The sequence below is a fragment of the Capsicum annuum genome, chromosome 3 (assembly GCF_002878395.1).
Source record: "Capsicum annuum cultivar UCD-10X-F1 chromosome 3, UCD10Xv1.1, whole genome shotgun sequence".
NCBI classification, from domain to species: Eukaryota; Viridiplantae; Streptophyta; class Magnoliopsida; order Solanales; family Solanaceae; genus Capsicum; species Capsicum annuum.
In genome coordinates this window covers 1,731,292-1,737,189 of record NC_061113.1, presented here as the reverse complement: position 1 = coordinate 1,737,189, position 5,898 = coordinate 1,731,292, and the positions used below count along the sequence as shown (strand labels likewise).

At 34.6% G+C, this 5,898-nt stretch overlaps 1 long non-coding RNA gene across 2 annotated transcripts; it reads left to right on the top strand.

Moving 5' to 3' along the window:
- Nucleotides 1-6: 6 nt before the first annotated feature.
- Nucleotides 7-2,061, top strand: LOC107864396. 2 transcript variants are annotated; one of them, XR_007053305.1, is made up of 3 exons: nt 7-1,013; nt 1,116-1,271; nt 1,343-2,061. It is a non-coding gene; the product is annotated as an uncharacterized LOC107864396 (long non-coding RNA). The 2 variants fall into 2 exon arrangements; XR_007053304.1 differs by having other exon boundaries at nt 1,116-2,061.
- Nucleotides 2,062-5,898: the final 3,837 nt, after the last annotated feature.

The following is a 5,898-nucleotide window of genomic DNA, read 5'->3' as shown; positions in this document are numbered from 1 at the left end:
GTTGAAAATGGGTAGAAAAGTTATTATTCTTAAACAGAAAGACGATATCGCTGGTAGTAGTAGAAAAAGAAGAACTGCGGCAGTTGAAAAAGTGTCAAAAAGAAAGAAAAATTGAAGAGTCGATGTTCGAATCAGATTCGGAGTTAAAGGAGATAAGCAACTACGTCGATTCTAATGAAGATGTTTGCCAAGCGGAGTGTCAATTGTGACAGTAAAGAGTGCGAATGAAGTGGGCGTAATAGTGATGATGGGGATAATGATTCGTTGTCTATGCCATATCTTTCAAGGTGTATTTTCGTGGAGCGGTATGACCTTCGAACGATAATTGACGATGTCGGATCTTTCCCGACAAAGATATCGATCAGATCAAGAATAGCTGCTTATCGAGAATTTAAGCAAATTCTTGTCGACCAAGAATTGAAGAAAAGATTCAAGCGGTCCTGTTTTGGACACCTGAGGAACCTGCTGGAACATCTCAAGTTCAATGGGCAGTTGGTCCATTAGTTGCTGTTGCGACGCGGTAAGAATGATAAGATGCGTCATGAGATGTGGTTCTGCGTTAACAAGCCTGTCTGTTTTGGCTTGAAAAAGTTTTATTTGATCACGGGGCTGAACTGCTTATCATACCCCAGTGAATAAAAAATGAAGAAGGTGTTAGAAAAGGGGGACAATTTTGTTTTAAGGTGACAAAAAATAAAAACATCACGGCGGCCAACTTATTACACCTAATCAGAGGGAATAAACTGAACGAGAACCAGAAGTTGAAGTGTTGTCTACTGTGGTTCTTGCACACCATGTTGTTGGCGAAAGATTCGATGAAGGTTGTCAACACAAAATTGATTCGAATGGTCGACTCTTTGAGTTTCTTCGAGAAGTATTCGTGGGGGAAAGAGACATTTCAATTGACCATGGACTATCTGAAGAAGAAAAGTGACCTGAAGAAGCAGAAGGAAGTATTTGATGAGAAACAGAAGGCATCCTATGCTTTATTCGGATTTCCTTGGGAATTCATGGTATCTATCATAAACCCTTTAGTGAGTTTATCGTAGATTATCATTTTATTTATACTATGTCATAGACTCATAGTTATTTTTTCACTGCTTTACTGCTTACAGATTTGGATCTATGAGGCCTTTCCTCATCTTGGATAATTTGTTGGAAAATCAATGGATGAGCCCTTACCCATCCCCCGCATCCTCAGATGACACACTTCAAAAAGCGGCAAGATAATCGAAGGCGACCTATTCAAGTATAAAGGAAAAGTTATCGAGGTATGAACTTATTTTCTATAATGCAATAAGAGTACCGTTTTATCGAATGTTATGTAATTGTTAATTGATAGTTGGTAGAACGTGCACCCGTACATCATCCCTACTGTTCGTGAGACGAAGATGGATTACATTATTACGTTTGAGCCATATACGGAGAGGTGAAGAATAACATCCTCGATGGCTTGAAGAAAGAGTTAGAAGGGGTGACTGTTCTCACGTCAAATGAGGACAGTGATGATGACGGGGATTTTGGTGGTAACCTCGTTGGAGTACGCGTTGGTGATCTTCATAAGCGTGTGGCTGCGCTCGAGGAAGCGGTGTTGGGTATTGCTGCCTATATCAAAGAGAAAAGAATGAAGAAAAAGGAAAATGATGAGCGACAACATGAGCGAGGCAACTTCATTCATTTATTGATGTTGTTAATGAATATTCAGCTTTAAATATCAGTAACACTTTGTAATATTATGAAGTAGTGCATGCGCATGTATTGGAGAGGAATGAAGAAGGAGAAAAAAGAGCAAAATGGATGAGTTAGCCACTGTTGTGGCAGAAGAGGAAAAAGAAGGATGATGAAGAAGATAAGAGCCAAGAAGAAGGTGGAAAAGTAGCAGAAGTGGCAAAAGATGAACAAGGAGGCGCGGAAAAAGAAAAAACTGTTGTTGAAGAAGTTGACAAAGAAGAAGTTGAGCAAGAAGCAGGTGAACGAAAAGAAGAAGCTTGGGACGAAACAGCTGCTAAAGCTGAGGAAAAAACAGCTGCTGCAGGTGAAGTAAGAAAAGAAGATGTGGAAGAAAAGGAAACTGAAGAAGCAGCAGCTGATGCACATGCTGAAAAAAAAGAGAAGAAGGTGAGAATGAAGAAGCAGCTGCAATTGTTGAGAAAAAAGAAATTGAAGATGTCCAAACAGATGTGGTCATGGACATTGTTGATGAAATCAACAGTAACACTTGTGTTGATGAGGAACTTAGGGAAAGAGACATTTAAATGCTAAGATGTTTAATTTGTTGTTAAATGATGAGTTGTTAGGATATGATAATTTTTTTTTTATTTCACAAATATGAAGTTTGAAGAATCTGGTGGTAGAATATGACAATTATTCTTTTATTTTATGAAACTTGTTATGATTCTGAGCTGAATCTGTTTCTATCAAACTGATTTGTGGAATTTGAATATGCAGGGTGTGGTCATAGTTGGTACATTGTATGCTTGATATCATAGAATGCATACTTAATATTTCATATACTGTATACATAGTCTATCATTACCCTGTTGGTCGAATTTAAGTTGACGTGTTGTTTAATCGACTATGGTTCTATAAAACATAGTATTTAACATTATACAAAAGTAGAACTATTATTATTAATTCAATATCACTACATCCATGTTACACTTTTCCAAAGAACGAATACTAGCATTATAGCACATAACATCATTTTTAGGACATTCTCTCTTTCTTCGGCCAAAATCAATGTTTGGTTTAGTTGATCCCTCTCTATTTGGGTGTCATGTAGTAATAGTTTAATGTGATCCCTCTGTTCTTCGACTTCTTTGAACAAAGTCATGAGAAAATCTTTATTTTCTTCGCATTGTTGGAGGCTTTGTAGTAGATTAAATTTTGTCAAGCCTTGAAAATTTGATGTCTCGAGTCCCTAAATAAACGTTGATGGACTGGATGGAGGTGATAGATCATCAAGCCATTTGAAAAATGAGCATGCGCCATTATCCTAGAAAAAAATAATAATTATATAATCGTTAACTTTTTAAAAAAAACACGCACACCTTACCTTTGCAATTGTACAATTATAAAATTTGCGATCTGGATTTGAATCCGTGCGTGACGTCCTCAAGACAGTCGCATTCCCACAATGACAAATTAGAGTATTTTTAGAATTAGATCATTGAGATGCTTACGACTTTGTAGAATTTTTAAAAACAAAATAAAGTTGATGAAATAAAATAAGGAGGGATGTACACTTTATATAAGAAGTAAAAACAAAGTGTTCACACTGATGGCTTACAAAAGTAGCTGTTTTTTACCGTTGGAAGAGTAATTTTTCTCTTTTGAACTGGTGGTGACACTAAATAGACTGTCGTAGATCATGACCTATGTTAGCCATCGATTTGTATGGTTTACCATAGACTTACACGTTTACTGGTGCATCGACTGATATCCTGATTATGCGTAGACTACTATGATCTATGTACACATTTATAGACCATCACGTGGAGGTAGTTAAAAAATGAATTATTAAATTAAAAAAAAATTTAAATAGATAATAATAACATGTTTTGGGGCTGGTGGAAGAAAATAATTAATTATAATATGATTTAAATGGATAATCACATGTTTTGGGGCCGGTGGAAGAAAACAATTACATTAAAAATGATTTAAATAGATGATCTTGGACTGGTGATGACACTTAATAGACCGTCGTAGATCATAAACTATGTCATCTATCGATCAGTATAGTCTATCGTAGACTTACACGTTTATTATCGCATTGACTGATATCATGATTAAGCGTAGACCAGGATTATCTATGTACAAAGTTATAGACCATCACTTGGATGTAGTTAAAAATGATTAAATAAATTATAAATAAATGTGGTGTGGATTTCTACACATGTGAAGGAGTGTAAACAAGTCACATAATCATATTAGAGCTCATACAAATTAGGGAGGGTGAATTAAGAAGTGTGTGGATGGGTAGTGGTTGAATGCTCAATATCGTAAGAGTAATGTTTAAACAAAGCATAAGTATGTATATAGGATATGTATTGTATTTGATACCTACACATTCCACATATTTCTTTCATCACCACCCCTAAATCAAAAGAGTGTGTGCAATTGATAGTGGTAAAATATTTATCATCCTCAATACATACTTGTGCTTTGAGAAACATTACTCTTACGATATTGAGCATTCAACCACTACCCATCCACACACTTCTTAATTCATCTTCCCTAATTTTTATAAGCTCTAATATGATTATGTTACTTGTTTACACTCCTTCACATGTGTAGAAATCCATACCACATTTATTTATAATTTCTTTAATCATTTTTTAACTACATCCAAGTGATGGTCTATAACCTTGTACATAGATCATTGTGGTCTATGCCTAATCATGATATCAGTCGATGCGATAATAAATGTGTAAGTTTACGATAGACTATGCTGATCGATGGATGACATAGTTCATGATCTACGACGGTTTATTAAGTGTAATCACCAGTCCAAGATAATCTATTTAAATCATTTTTAATGTAATTGTTTTCTTCCACAGCCACAAAACATATGATTATCCATTTAAATCATATTATATTTAATTATTTTCTTCCACCAGCCCAAAAACATGTTACTATTATTTATTTAAATTTTTGTTTAATCATAATTTCCAAAACGTGTGATTATCTATTTAAATCATTTTTAATTTAATTATTTTCTTCCACTAGCCACATAACATGTGATAATCTGTTTAAATCTTTTAAAATTAAATTATTTTTTAAAAATTTGTTATTATTTGTTTTAATTCACCCGATGATTCATGTAGTCTACGATCGACTAATATGTACAGTCGACGAAATACTTTGTATAAAATCTTAACATTAGATTTTACTCTTCAGTAAATTAGTCAAGCCACAATACTGTAGCTTGAAAAGGCAGACATATTTGATTCGAGTTTTCAAACAACAGATCAGAACAAAGATGGCAAACACACAATGTTAAAAGAAACTGAAACATAGTTGTATTAAAATTGTTCATTGCATTACATAATAAAATTTACATCAAAAAGGGGAAAATGAAAGAAGCTTTCTTCTAACAAGATCCTACAAAGAAAGCGTCATGAACAAATCAAAAAAACAAATCGATTTTGCTTCAGATCCAGCCTTGTCTCACTGCTGTTACATCAGTAAGTGATGGTTTGAAGGGACTCTACAATGGAAAATTGAAGCCACTGGAACGAACTTACCGCTTTAATGGTTTTGCATCTCCGACTCTGGTGAGTGGATGAAGAAGCATACAGATTATGTATTAATAGTAGTACTTTCAACAACCTTATAGATGTTAAACTTGTGTTTGTGAATGCTTCTTTTTGTTTGTTGTCACAGACGGAGAGCGATTTTGATGCCAAGCCTATGGTCATGCTTTTGGGTCAATACTCGACAGGAAAAATCAATTTTATCAAACACTTGCTGAAGTGCAATTATCCAGGTTAGTACTGATGGCTGGTTGGAATTCTTTATTTAGTTCCAGGTTATCTTTTGAATTGCTAGATGAGCTTAGATGATGCATCCTTTTGCCAATGAATAAAGTATACTTGGTGCTTAGATTTATGGATGCTTTTCATGTGTAGTTTATTAGGACAACTATCTAATCATCTCATTATATTTCTTAAGTTTTTTTGATAAGGAGCTATATAATTATCTCATTTAGGGGTATTTGTGTAGGATATTGTTAAGTATAGATAGACATAAGTTATTGTTCGAAGAATGTTTCACATGGATATTTGTACTTGGAGTAGAGAGAAGGTACCTTTTCAGTTGAACTGATATCAGATGAGTGCAGGCCTTTCTGTAGTCTTCAACTTTTGAACTACTTTTATCTACCCGTGTGGTTAGTTT